The sequence below is a fragment of the Bactrocera latifrons genome, unplaced genomic scaffold (genome assembly GCF_001853355.1).
Source record: "Bactrocera latifrons isolate USDA-ARS-PBARC rearing strain unplaced genomic scaffold, ASM185335v1 scaffold_37, whole genome shotgun sequence".
In the NCBI taxonomy this organism is placed as follows: domain Eukaryota; kingdom Metazoa; phylum Arthropoda; class Insecta; order Diptera; family Tephritidae; genus Bactrocera; species Bactrocera latifrons.
Window position 1 is genome coordinate 921219 of NW_017537012.1, and position 15480 is coordinate 936698.

A 15480-nucleotide genomic window follows, 5' to 3' on the forward strand; every position below is an offset into this window, starting at 1 on the left:
TAACTCAAATTAGCTAACAAAAAATGTAAATTTCAAAAATTTCAGTCATTTTTGAATACTGAATTTTTTACCAAATTGTATTGAAACTAGTTACGAATAATTTTTAAACAATTTATCAAATAACAAAAAATCTATTTTTTGAAAAAACTATGTTTCCAAAAATTTTCCAAAATTTGTAAAAAAATGCAAATTAATAATTTCCTAAAAATTAAGAAACGCTTGAATTTTGTTTTATTAAAAAAAAGAAGTTTTTCAATTATTTTTTTTTCTTTTAAAAGTGTGTCTATTAGGATTTTTATCAAAATTTCTTTTCGAAAATTATAAAGCTTCCAAAATTTTCCGAAACTATAATTTTTCCAAAACATATATTTTTTCCGTTGATTTTGTTTTAATTACAAATYGATCATTTTGTTAAAAAAAAGTAAAATGCCAAATTAAAAAAAGTTTAGTATATAGTTTATTTTTCGCAACTGCTGAGTTTTTTTCTTTTCAGTAAAAAAATGTATGTAAAAAAATTTTAATTAAAAAAATATATATTACAAAAAAAATAATTAATCAACAATTTTTTTTATAATAATTCGTTTTCAAATATTGAATATTGTAGATTACTTCAATTTTTTTTAAGTAGTCAATATTCGAATTTAAATAAAAATTTAAAAAAATATTTCAATTGAACTTTTGCATTAAAGATAAGATTCTGTTTGGTTTTCTTAATATGTAATATATAAATTTTTCATTGAAATTATTTAATTATGACATTCTGAAAAATTTAAAAAATATGAATATAGGAGAATAGAATAAGTTTATTAAGAAGTCGAAATTCGAAATAAAAAATAAAAATAGTTTAATATTGAAATTAAACTTTAGTTTAAATGAAACATATTTTTTTTTTGTTCTTAATTTCTAATATTTATATTTTTAATAGTGTGTTCTTTAATTATCATATTTTCAAAAATTTAAAAGAATTAAATTTTTAAAACAATGTTTTATTCTGACTATTTGACATTGAAGAAAACTTCCACTTAGCTAAGTATCTCTTGCGTTCATGCTGATCAACGCAAACAGTGTTAGACATCTTACACAGAGYATACACTAATGCAACGCCACCTTAATTACCTGCTGCCAGTACGCTCCCTTCATTTGTCATTAGCATCAGCAGCCAACAATCAGCATTGGCATTAYCACTATCAGCAGCAATACCACCCACATTAATTACTGTATCAATTGCCAGAGCCTTTGATATGCCAACAAGCCTCAACATCGACAATAGTATCAACAACAACAGCCAACAACAATCATCAGCAGTCAACAGTCATCAGTCATCATCACAATCTTTACTCTGCTAATTGATATCTTCACTTTTTGCCATTCACTTGTTTATTTAAAATGCTCTTTGGAGAGTATGATTAACGTGATTTCAAAGTCAAAAAAAAAAAAAAAAAAAAAAAAAAAAAAAAAAAAAAAAAAAAAAAAAAAAAAAAAAAAAAAAAAAAAAAAAAAAAAACGCTAAAAATGTTGAGGCGAATGCACAGCGAAGCGCAATGATTATGCAAGAGTGGCGGGTGTAGCGCAAACTGGGAAAAAATGAAATGCATCGCTTATTCGCAAAGCAACCGTCATTGCGGTGGCGAATCATCACCTTTGCTGGCAAACGCGACTTGTTTTATTTAATTTTTTTCCAGTTTTTGCGAAATGAAATWTCAGCGAAATTGTGCAAGATTTTTCTTCAGATGTTTGCTTATGAAATGGGAAAAAGAAATAGCTGGCTGATTTGCAAAGTGGATTTTATTTATCATTTTAGCTCTAATAAAGGAGATTTTTCTTTTCTTGATACTCCTAATGAAGCAAACTGAATTTATATCAGTTTTAGAATCTATGAGAAAATATCGTGCTTGAGATAGCTTCATTAAGTATTAAGAATAAAATATTTCAAGATAATAATCGTTCACTTTAATTCTAATATTTTCATATTCACTTTCTTCTAACGAGATACAGCTTAATAACATATTCTATATATATTATCTTATACTATGCATATTCTCTGTATAGCTTTAAGTCTAAATTGGTATRTTTGGCTTAGTAGCCACATGTATATATTAACGCTACTGCGACACAGAACAAATGCACTGTATGTTTGCTTAAGGACGAACTTTTCGCTTAAATTATAGAAAATGTGATAATAATCCTTAAAATGTGTACGCGCAGGAACGTGTTGTCGATGAAGAGCACGTGAGCGAGGARAGAAAAGTAGATATTAAAGTAGATTTTAAGGCAATGGTTATATAGGCAGGGGAAGGAAATGTTTTTTTTTGTTTTAATTAGTCAAAAGATACATAAGATATACATATACATATATACACTCAAGATCAAATTTGATCCCACTAATATTATTAGATTTCTATAATATTATTAAAAGAGCCATAACATATTTTCTTGCAGGAGCATAAAGCCATCCCAGGTGTAGTACAATCTCAATGCCACAATTTAGTTGCGTCATAAACACTCCAATAGTAATAAGCGGCATGTGCGAATGACTGCAAGACTAACGTGTCGTCTATGCAGCCATAAAATTTCTTTTAAGCCACATGAGTGCGTGCATGTGTCAAATCATGGGTACCRTATGCCACAGCAAAGCAATGCGAACCCTTTTAACCTCCGTTACACACACACACACATTATGAACAAAAATACTTCAATTACAAAAGTACTATGTGTTAAATACTGGATTGTTGCACAGTCTGTTTCAAGGAATATTTTAGCGCTATAAACTTTAAATAAAATTTATTTGTGTGAAATAAATTAAATAAGAATTAAATATGTGAGACGTAACTTTTACTAGGCACAGAGAATTCAAATGAATTATAAAGACTTTTGTGGGCTGAAATTGAAATAGTTTACGAAATGTTAGAAATGTAAAAGAAAGTTTGCATCAATGATATTTACTAATACAAATTAGTTCTTTTTTATTATTTAATTATTTTTTTCTTTTCATTTAAAGCGATGAATGTTTCTGTAGGAAATATTTCAGAACTTATTCAACAGCCCTGAACTGTTTGACGGTAGATAAAATAAAATATTCTTTACAAATTTCTGAAAAATTATTTTATATAAAAACTTACACAATAGCTTAAAAGCGTTTGAGAAATCCACACAGTCTCATTTGAACATTTCAAAAATAAGTCGATTATACAAAAAATTTAGTGGATTCCGCTTACTCAGGAGTAGGTGTTGTAATCGCCACAGGCTTGATACCGCTACCAAGAAAAAATATCTACTTTTTCTTAGTAGTAATGCCACACAAATTTCTTCTTAATACTTGCGCTCAAAACGTACGCAATTCCAAGCAGCTGCAACTACTTGCACTCCTATAAGTATGCTTCACAATTGAATGCCACTTGGGTCACACTGCTTAGGCCTATCATTATTCACTTTATCTCCAGCGTGCGCACATGTCGCTTATAAATAAGATACCATTATGTCAAATAAATTTTTTTTCTTATATTTCAAGTAGAAATAGGGCTTTAACTATATAAATACCACTGTTTATGTGACATTTTATAATAACCACATTGTGGCACGTTCTAAGCGCTCATACATACCGACTACTGTGCGTCTATCAAGTGTGATAAATTTGCTAGTTAGCTTGAAGTAAACACTTGAACTATGCTGGTGTGTAGTTAAGTTGCGAAAAAATAGAYGAAGAGCTAAGTGAAAATATAAAATCGCTTAATAGAAATGTGGGGCAGATAAAATAGACGTAGGCATGTCAGCAAAATACTTGACTTAATAATTAATCAATGTCTTTGTTGTATGTGTTTGTTATTAATTTCCTGTTTTRTGGGCAAAATAAATTTGTTGTTAACATTTCAATATTATACGGTGCCTGTTATAATGCTAAGTGTTAGAGAAATAAAGACTTCAGCCATTAATCCGAGTGTTTGAATATTTTCTTCAGCTGAGCGTTGAATTCTAGTAGTTGAAATTTCTTCCTCCTAATAAATCTAAGGTCACGATGCAATCTTCATCTATTTAYCTTAACTTTATCTTCCTCGTTAACTAGACGTTTATATATAGATAAGTTTTATTACTGAACGGCTTTCCTTGTGTTGGATTGTTTTTTTTTAGATCGCTAGATTATAATAGCTCCAACGTTTAGCTCACGGCAGCGGCATAAATGGGAGATCTTCCAATTTTAATGCTCTCATTGAAAAAAACTTGCTCTACTTCTAGTGATAGTGCTAGGCTCTCATACATGTTTTTATTTCTTTACCTCTCATGATTGTGCTGGGCTCAATTCCCGTTCCTCTAGTGATACCTGTGTGCTCCCATGTTACCTATTATTGTTGTGAACATCAAATTTTGAAATGAAGTTAGGACTAAAGTGCATTTTAAAATATACATACATATTTTAATACAATTGATCCTTCAGTTAGATGCATATAAGTTCTAGATGTCTGTTGCTATAACAACAACGTCCTGTCTTCAGTTGTCCACTCAATCTCCGGTCTTGAATGTAAGGAGCCATTAGCTCAAACAGCGATATTGTATAATTTTAGAATTCTCTCGCCAAATTGAACTATCTGTAGACCGATTTACAAATTGTGTTGTATCGTACGATAACCATAGTGTTCTAGTGTCAAATATTCATGCGATTTTGCAATATTGTTTGAGCACATCATCAATGGTCTCGAGAACAATAACCGATTTTCGACGACCTTCATTTGGCTTGGGGTGATCTACGATCTCGATTGGATACACCATACCATCGATAAACACTGGTCTTCGATGTAGTGTCATCGTTTCAATGCCCCAATAGGTCTCATAACGATTTTGCAATATCAGTTTGAGCGCATCAACAATGGTCTCTGGAATAGCAACTGATTTTGGATGACCTTCACAAAATTCGTCTTGGATTGATTTACGAACTCGATTGGATTCACCATATCATCAACATTGGTTTTTGATGGAGCTTCATCACCTAAAAGTTTATTTAGTTTATCGTTGCAACGAAAGTTGTTGTGTCATCGAAAAAATTATTGCTTAATGCTTTGGGATGCCTTGAAAAACACACTGGTACATTTTCACCCCAGCTTTATTTCTTTCTTTTGCAGAAGTCTGGTGTAAAGCCTTTGCGACTGTACTTAGTTTGACAGTGGTATTTATGTTGTTTACGCGATGGACTAAGTCCTTCAGTTTTTCATACACATAGGTTCATTGCAAATAAAAACAACAAATTATGCTTTCAAAACCATTCTCTTTGGTGTAAAAKATGAGCTAAATAATACAAAATAAGTATAATAAAAACAATAACAAATTCACAACAACTGATTAATGCTCGACGCTCAAAATGTAATCAACGCCAGACATGTAAATGCGCCGCGAATTAATCTAAAAGGGCACAATATATTCGCATACTCGCAAATGCAGCCGCCTTTTTATTTTATTTTTGCTTTTAATTTGAAAGTTGAAGGTTTAGCTTTGTAATTCAAACAAAGCAACAACAGCCTAAACCAAAAGCCAAATATATGCAATACCAAAATGTTATGTATATGGATACAACTGGAGTATAAGTGAATGTGCCGCACAGTATACCATTTCCTTCCTGCTCTTTTGTCGCTGTCACTCATGAGACGCGCCTAAAACTAGCGATCACAAATGCATAAGCGGATATGCAAGCATACATGTATATTAGTAACGCATACAATTTATATACAGCAGAACTAAGCAAATTTGTATGTCTGCATGTAACGCCACATTTAACTAACAACCAAGCCGTCAACTGCGCCACCAACAAACGAGGGCATTAGCATGCAGATAGGTATAAAAGTTGGACACACAGCAAGCAACAACAAAGCCGCTGGTTTGGCTGACTGGCAGCTTTAGCAGCTTAGCGGCAGTATGTGTTGAAAGCACGGCAGCTACGCGTAGAGGGGAGTGCTACGCGCGACGCTTAAAAAGGTTGAGAATTTTGCGAATTTCGATATGTCTATATTTGGGCAGCAGAACGCGCGCACTCTCGCCCATATGCGCGTCAAATGCAGCAAAAGCCAAAAACAAAAAAGTTTATAGGCGCAGAGCACAAGATCAACGGCAATCAGGCCAAACGGGCAACTAGGCAGAGTGGCGGCAGGCAGTTGYGCATTTGAAGCTGCATATGCCGGCTATGCACAAATGCCATGTAAATTGCGCGCCTAAAAGTAGGTTTACGAAATTGTGCTTGAGCTCAAATAGAAATGTTGCAAATATGCCAACGCCGGCAGTACACATGTGCACATGCCTATGTGTCAAGCAACAGCTTTCTGTATATGTATGTGTGCGTGCTTCCGTGTTGTCAGTTTTGTATGCAACGCGATGCCGTGCGACGCTGGTGCCAAAAGTTAACAAATGTCAGTTGGTGTTTGCAATTGCCGGCAAGCTAAAAACTACGTGGCAACACATTTGTGAAAGGTAGCCAACAACAAAAGCAAACAGCAACAACAAGTGACAGCAATCAACAGCCAAAGCAACAAAACAACAACGGTCGACAACTCAGTCAGTTAGGCAGATAGCAGTCGGCCGCCAGGCGACATAGCAGCAAAGTTAACGCATTGATGCTGGTTCGGGGCGGATGGCGGCGTCGAAACAGGAAGTGTGAATTTGTAGGCACACAAGGGAAGGTGCTCCTCAACAGCCTGTCAGTCAGCTGATTTGTAGTCGCATACATTTTTGACATATTTTTAGCGGGAGCACACGTTTTGAGCGGAGGTAAAATATAGAAAGGATGAAGAGAAGAGTGTACAAGGCTTCATAGCAAAAATTTGTTACTGAAAATAGCCAAACTTTGTTATTTTGTTGCAAGGTGGTGTGGTATACAGCTTTTGATGCATGTACGTGTATGCTTTTGTTTTTATTTTTGTAATTATGTATGTGTTTGAGTTTTGATGTCTGCATTGTCTGTCAGAAGAGATAAAGATTTCAATGAAAACTCAAAAATCATACTCAATCTAACTCAAGTGTTCCACTTCAAGCGGAAATAAGAAATTAGCTCTTTTTGAATATATTGTATATTCTTTGGATGGAGTTTTATATATATGTATATGTATATCCATTTCATATATCCAATTTCACTTTATTTGGAGGTTAGAGTAAAATATTAATATTGGAAGATTTATATTAAAAGGTTTTAGAGCTTTTAGCGAGCTTTCAATTCGCATACTTTCTTTCTGCTCAACTATTTTGCACTGTTTGAGGTCTGGACTCTTGTGAGGTTGGGTTGTTTTGCGACTTAGCATTGCCCAAATGCAAACCGAAAGCTGTAGCGATGGCTCTCGATAAACTAATATATATGAAGCTTTGCTTTACCTTAGAAATATTGGTATTAGTACGAGCTGACCTTAGTCATAAATACTGTAAAAGTATCATCCAGTTAGTTCAGGTATAGTGGCTTTGGGAAGTGTGAGGCTTGTTATCAGTCCCATTCAAGTGAGCGTTGGTTTTTGTTCCTTTATTTTAGTTATAGAGATTAAAAGAAACTATGGTTTTGGTTTTGAAGAAAGAATCTGGTGGCAAACTTAATCACATCTGACAGAAAACAGTTTTAGTGAGATTTCYTTTGATCCAGAGTTTTTCAGATAGTTTGGTTGTGATGATGAGCTTTGGGAAGTGTGAGGCTTGTTATCAAACCCATTCAAGTGCGCGTTTAGTTTGGGTATGGAAAAGTGCTAGAAGCTMTGGTTTTTTGATTTGAAGAAATTATTSTGCAGCCGATTTAACCACGTCTGACAGAAATCAGTTTTAGTGAGATTTCYTTTRATCCAGAGTTTTTCAGATAGMTTGGYTGGGATGAGRCAGCTGGTTKTGGTGGGATAGCTTGATGAGATTATGAGTCTTGATGGTAGTATCGAACATGGGTCTTGGGCTTGCTAGTTCGACTATATAATATTAAAGCAATAAAAATTCTGGTTCTGGATTTGAAGAGAGAATCGGATAGCTGTCAGTATTATGGATTGGCTGGATTATTATTATAAGAAATGATATCTTATTCAGATAAATTAGTGTAGGGTAAAGAGGTTTAGGGCTCATGAGTGAAGAGATGTGAATTGCTAAAGACAATTCCAATCGRCTCATCTAGGTTTAGGGTTCTTGAGTGAAAGTCTGCGTTGTAGTTTCCTGTATTTTTATTTCTTCTACTATCATTTGAGATTTTTATTGACACCCTACAAAAGTTCTTTCATTTCTGCGTGACAACTGAATTTCTTATTTATTTGCTATTAGCTGAAAGTTAGGGATATATGCATAAACTTTTATAAAAATTTAAACACTAAGTATATCATCCCACCAGTCTCCGAATAAATCTAAATTTTTTATAGAAAAACCAATTTTTTACATAGAATGATGACACACTCATATGAGAATATGCARCAATGCCACACATGCCACATATGGCAATCTAAGCATTAACAAAGGCACAAGCAAAGTGAATAAACAACAACAATAAATAAGTGAAAAGGGCCAAGCAGTCGAAGGCAATCCTTTTATTATGAAAATATGATATCCTTGTTTCCGACTAATAAACCTGCACTTAACCACAATTACCAGCAGCTGCTGCACAAATGCCCGCGGCAAGGAATGCACAAAAACAGCAGCAGCAACAGAAACAATACCAACAACCTATAGCATATTGYTTACTTAAATCCGACAGGTAGGTATTTTTTGCCGGCAGCCTTGGCTATGGGCGCACWCCAACAGCTACTAGGCATTTCGGCTGGCTTGTCTTACTTGCAACACCAATATACTTCACCACAACAAGACAAACACACTGCAATCAGTCTTCATTTACAATTTTGCACCTGTGCGCAATGCCGGCAGCCGGCGACGCAGCGGCAGCATAATAATAATAATGTACAACAAGACTGGGCAACAACACAACAATAAAACAAGAACAAAAAATAAGCTCGAAAATATAAAATGTGTATGCGAAAGTGTGCAACAAAAAGCCGGAAAGCGCAGCTGAGCCGCCGCCACTCAACAAATGGGAGCTTAACCTGGTCGGTAGTGGGGTTAACAGGTAGCCCAGGACGCTGAGCTTTGTATGTTTTGCTTTGGTCGGTCGACTGCGTTGTTCCTATGTTGTTCACTTGCCACAGCGTTGGGGCAATAGGCACAGTCAAACGCATGTAAAACGCACACTCACGCATACAAATACATACATATGCATATATAGACAGGTATAGAAACATTGCATTTGCCGTGGAAAAAAAGGTTAAAAGGAAATGGCGTACATGACATCAACGGCTTGTTGTTGCTGCCACTCAACGTGCAGAAGCAGAAATCGAATGGTTTAACTGACGCCAAAATGGGCGTGTCTGTGTGAATGTTATTGTAATTGTAATTGTAATTGCGGTGGAGGCGGTGGCAAGGTGAAAAAAGCGCATTGCCACAGCAGCAAGGCAGCCAAGGGGAAAGTTGTGGCATGGTGGCCAGGTGGCAAGTCAGCGGGGCGTTAGCTACTTTTGTTGCTATTTCTGGTTTACCAACATTCGTAATGCAGGGTCTTCTTACTTCATCCGAAGCCGCCGCCGCCRCCGTTTGTTTGCTTTCATTTGTTTTGCTTGTATTTTGTTGGCTTGTTTCAACAATTATTATATATGCAACAAACACTGCGCTTATTGTAATTGTTATTTTGTTGTTAACACAACAATAATAATGCCAACAGCAATAGTAACTRCATTATTGAACAAAGGTAGCAGAAATATGTTGTTCAAAGTTACCCTTTCAGTGTTGCTGGCATTAACGAGTTTTGCGGGCGAAGTTGTGCGCCGAGTAYGACTGGTGTTTGGAGTGTGAGAGAGGTCGGAGGGCGGAGGTGAGGTGCTGGCATTACGATTTCACTCTACATCGAAACTTAGTGAGCCATTTTCGGCAATTTTTATTAATTCTGAATATGAATTCTTTTGGGCCACAGCAAATCTGAAATAATTTTAGGATCTAATTTATATAAAATATACCTTAAATTTGCTATTATACATGTTTATGTTAATGTTTTTCTTAATTCTTAATGTCGTCATTTAATTATGTTGAATGAAGAACTCTCCTTCGAAACTTAGCATAAGAATAGYTTCATTCAAATTTCTTTATAATTCTCAACCGATTTGAAGTTTTTCTTTGATAACTACTTGATTATCGAAGACCACATAAAAACTCTTTTACGTCATATTTGAAACTGATTTCAATTATATTTTAAGATACCGAAATTGAAGAGGGTCTATAACCCCAGGCTGTTTTCTTCTTTTCAAAGGAGTAGTTTATTACGTGACGCGTTCCAAACCCAGCGCACAACCCTGAGTASGTATGGTTCGCCTTCTCACTTTAGCTCGGATATTCTTTGGATACCCAGAGGATTGTTGGTCTAAGACCGGAAGTCAAATGTAAAAGAAWCGTTTCTGACCACTCCCAAGTGAATCACTGTGTGAACTTCTACACATGACTCCATTCTCCAATATATTATATATTATTCAATGATATATGTATATATTAAAGGTGTCCAGAGATCGACTCCCATAGGAATCCTCGATACATTACTAACTACACAAATAACAACACTCAATGCCATTTTAAACACGGGCAACCATGGACATTACCGGAAAGTGTATTGCGCGAAGTGCGCTTTAAGGATCACGGAAGCCAGGTATATGAAACTGTCCGAAATAGTGYACGCCGGTATCTCTGAAAACTTGGACCACTGCGTTGCAGAGGTCACACGTTGCGGCTTTTTCTTTCTTTACATGCTGACGAAGAAGATGTGGATGGGGAGGGTCCGAAATAGGACAAGGCGGTATTTCTGAAAACTTGGATCACTGTGTTGCAGAAGTCACCCACATATCGACGAGGAAAATGTATATGTATGTTCGAAGAAAATTAGGGGGAGGAGTTGGTTTTTTTTGTAGAAGGCTCGGCTTGAATATTAGCTTTAGGCTACCAGACCACTCAAAAATAGTCAAGGAGTGTCTATCGTCACTAGAAAAAGCAGCATGCTACTTCACCATCAGAGCGTTTGAGTGCTTGGTCATCATAGCGGTATTGCTGGCCACTGCAAAACTGAATAGCTTGTTAGAAGGGGCACTSTTGATGCTCACATGGAATTGGAACCAAGTTGGATTTCCATTGACGTCTTGTATTCTTTTGCTGGACTAATAGGCCTGACATGAACTTAGTAGGCGTTGGTCTATAACAGGCTGCTGTGCGGCTGCGAGATCTTTTTGACTTGGAGTAGAACGTAAGAGATCTACTGAACTACTTGCCAATGCAAGTTAGGTCTTAAAATCCTGTCGGACTCGTGTTGACAAAGTCTTTGGAGGGTGAATTGGAAACATCCAGACACCTTCTTCTCCATTGTCCAACCTTCGCAATTTGTGATAGACTTAAAGCGCTTTGTCTTAAGGGTTTTATAAACCATTATATAAGAGTTTTAAGTTTTCACGTGTTTCACGTGTACAAATTTACAAAATATCGAGAGTCACGAGTCGAAGTGAGTAGGTATCGTGTTCGCCTGAATATGTACAAAAATTTGCCTCAGCTTAGACAAAAAAATTCAACAATACTTAATGAGTTACTTCTATCTGCTTGTATGCCTTTATGAGATATTCACCATATATAATATTTCTATTATTATGTAAGTCTGTAGAAGCCCTTTGTACTAGCTGGGCTTTTACTTCATCCTTCTAATTGCTATTTCCCAATAGTTAGACAGCTTAAAACAAAAGCTTAACACATGTATCTATATATATGCTGGTAGACTGTAGACTATCAAAGGCGTGCCAAACCATTGGCCATTGTTGCCACATAACTAGATTTTTTTTTGCTGCTGGCGAAGTTCCTGTTGCTGCCTATGAAGTTAATATTATTTGTGGCACGAGAGAGAATGTGTTTGCTTATACTAGTCTCTACATGTATATATGCTAGTTGGCAACACTGCTTTTGTTTTCTGCTTGTTTTGTTGCTTTTGCTATTGTATAATGGCATGTTCGGTGGTATAATAACTCTTGTAACTTTGCCGTTGCGATTGGTTAACGAAAGTTGGCACAAATGAGTGTTGAGGCCAAATGCCAACAAAAACATGCAACAACAACAAGCACATGTAGCTGAAACAATAAACAGTTAACTGTGAGCAACACGAATTACTAAAACAAGTTGCAATGAGGAAAGTGAAAAAAAAAGCAAAAACAAAAAACAACAACTCACTGCTACACGAATAATCACAGTAAATGCAATAATACGAGTGTTACAACAAAACAATAACAACAATATAGCCAATGTGTTATGTTGTTGAAATAATTTCGTTAAATACAATTGAGATTGGCAACAAAACGGCTCATCGCCTCAGCGACACGCACACAAACACCAATACGGCATACCGTTATACACATTCTTGCGTACACACGGCCACAGTTATGTAGTGGTTTTCAATGAGCGTTCACGCTCAAACTGCTGACTAACGGTAAATCGTGTATATTCTCTTGGCGCGCATAATTCAAAAGTTGTTGTTGCTCGTATTGTTATTAGTGCCACTGTTGCACTATATTAGTTAGTTGCATTGCCAGCGGCGAGGGAATATGATGGACAGGAAGTTAAATCTATGTGAGTATTCTGTTGGTATTAGAGGTGTTGAGTGTTGGCCGTAATGGGGTTAAGCGCGTTTGAATGTGTTGATGTTTCGCTTTATGGCGTTGCGGTTGCGCTTAGTTAATTTTAGTTTTTTGAAACCATTTTCAAATAATATAGTRTGAATATTCGAAACAAATATACATTTTTAATAAGCTGAGGGGGTTTGCAATACATTTTCTATTTATCGAAACTTTCCAGTAAATAAATATCACATATAGAAGGATAGGGAAGAGACTAACACACAACTTTTTGAGAACCTTTTTTCAGACATGGCATACTGCCATCTTTCTTACTCGAAGTTACTCATCGCAAYCAATTTTATCATTATAACAAAGCTCCTAACGCAGAAAATTCACAATGAGCATTGTTTTCTTTAAACAAAAAAATTGTCTGTAATTCTTAACTGGTCCATGAAGTAATTTTATTATATAGATATACAATCGAAATATTTGCAAAGCATCACAACTCATATTTGATTGGATGATGCGCTGTCGGAAGTTTATTTTTCTTAAAGTTTTCTGTGACGGAATCGTAAAACCGAAAACCGTTAAAGTCCTGTGTATCGAAATTTTAATAATGTGTGATTACGAATGATTTCTAGCTATCTTCGCATGCGAATCTTTAGCCAAACTCCATAATTCTTGTAAGAAACAAAAACTAGCTTGTAGTAGTTTTTGTAGTTTTTTTTTGTCAGTCCGGGTCATTTTTGATCAGATGTTATGAATCTTTCTCAGAACTTTAAAACTGTTCTAAAAAACAAAAAGACAAGTTTTTTTCGAAAGTCGAAGTCAAAATTTGGATGTCTTTTTTTCGCTTTTGYAATTTTTTTTTGTCAGGCCGGGTAATTTTTTATCAGATGTTATGACATTAGCATAGAAAAGTGCTCTAMAATTTAAGCTGAAAGTGTCTATTCCATGTTTCAGTCATATGGTAACCTTGATATTTGGTATTACCAGGTCTTCCTAGGAAATGCATTCGAGAGATTTCTCCATGTGTTTACGACCTTTCCAAGTGTCACTGGTGAGTCTTTTGATTTTACAAAGGTTAAAGTAAGACTTCGCATGTCAATTTAGAATCTTTTTTTCATTATTAGTTTATAATACAGAAATATTCCTGAGAAGAGATCACCTCGGTCTCAGAGAGKGTTAAGAAGCCAGCATTTTATTGGTTGAAATAAACGTTGAGTTCTCAATCCCTAATCGCATTTAAACACAAGAAGGAAAGAAAAGTAGTTTCCTAACCAAAATTTAACTAAATTCCCAAATACTTGTATCTTACAAATCTCTCAAATCTTAATTTATGAGCAAATCGGATAGCTCACAGCGCCAAGCATACATCCATATGTGATTTGAGATGTTACGAGCGCTAAATTAGAATTCGCAAATTGGAAAAAGGATATTTATGCATATGTATGCCAACAACAACCACATAAATGCAAAATTATAATTGTGATTGTATATCTATGCATGTGTTCGTATGTATGTGTAAAAGTCAGCTTTTGCCAAATAAGCACGTCGCACTAACTAAGAAGCTAACGATGACAATGACAATGCCAATAACAGGATATGCAAAAATATTTTGCCGTCGCCAATGCCACAAAGAATTGTGAGTGGAAAATTGCAAAATGCCAAATGCTATTAATAAACGAAGCTAAACAAAGCACTGCAATTGCGACGCTGCAGATTTTTGTCTCGTGCACCTTTTTTCCATAACTGYCCGCCATTTTTGTTGTTGTATCTTTTGTTTTTAATAAACACTCGGACATGCACGAATACGCTTGATGCTCAGTCAAAAAGCAAAATAGACGCCATGTGGCAACATGTGCAGGAGTTGGTTGGTGGAAGCAAACAAAAGGAAATGTAATCATTATTTGCGGTTGTCATTGGTTGCTGCGCATATGTGTGAGTATTTGTGTGTGTGTGTGTGTGCGCGAAGTTATGCTGTTGTTTGAATTCTATTTGGCTATCGAGTTGATGATGAGCAGCCGACGAGTAGCCAGTATTTATGCTTTCAAACATCGACAATGTGTGTGTATGTATGTAAGCGCTGTGCTAGGATAAGTGTATGTGTATGAGTCTCATGTGTGGCAATTGCAAAAACAAACAAGCAAAGCAAAGCAATATCGACAGTGCGATAATGTTTGCAAATAATAAGAATGAGATTGATGAGTAAGCGAGCGCAAAGGGCGCGCAGAGCAACTCAACACGGCTGGCGCAGTCAGTATGTAGTGRRTATAAAAGTTGCAGGCATGCGATTGCAAAGGCAGTAACGGTTGTAAGCATGTTGTTGTGCGGTTGCTGCTGCGGTGGTTGGTAAGTAGATAGGCCAACAGTGCGATTGAGTGGATAAGCCGGAGATGATGGGGATATCGTAAGTGTATGTGTGTGCCATTATTTTGCGTTTGTAGCGCTGTGTGGGTGCACTTGTGTCTTCTGCTAATGCTTGCATCGTTAGCAAATTGCAAATTGTTGTGTTTGCGGTGAACATGAGTACTGGCAAACACATATCGAGTTGATGTGTTGTTACACGCAAATACCGAGTGGCATGTGTCAGCATGTGTGTTAATGTGTATGTCAATGGCTGACTATTTCCATTTTCTGGTATTGAAAAACTTCATTACACATGATTTCGTTATGATGTTTTGACAGCAGTRGCAGCAACGAGGGGGAATTAAGGTAGTTGGAGTTGGTAATCATTAGGTTTAATATATTGAGCTTTTTCGTGGAGAAAGTATAAACCCGKGCTTTAACTTGATGAGTAATTAATTTACGAAGGATGATAATTTTCTCAATTTTAAGGCTTTCTTAAAGAATCATTAAATCAAAATTATATATATTA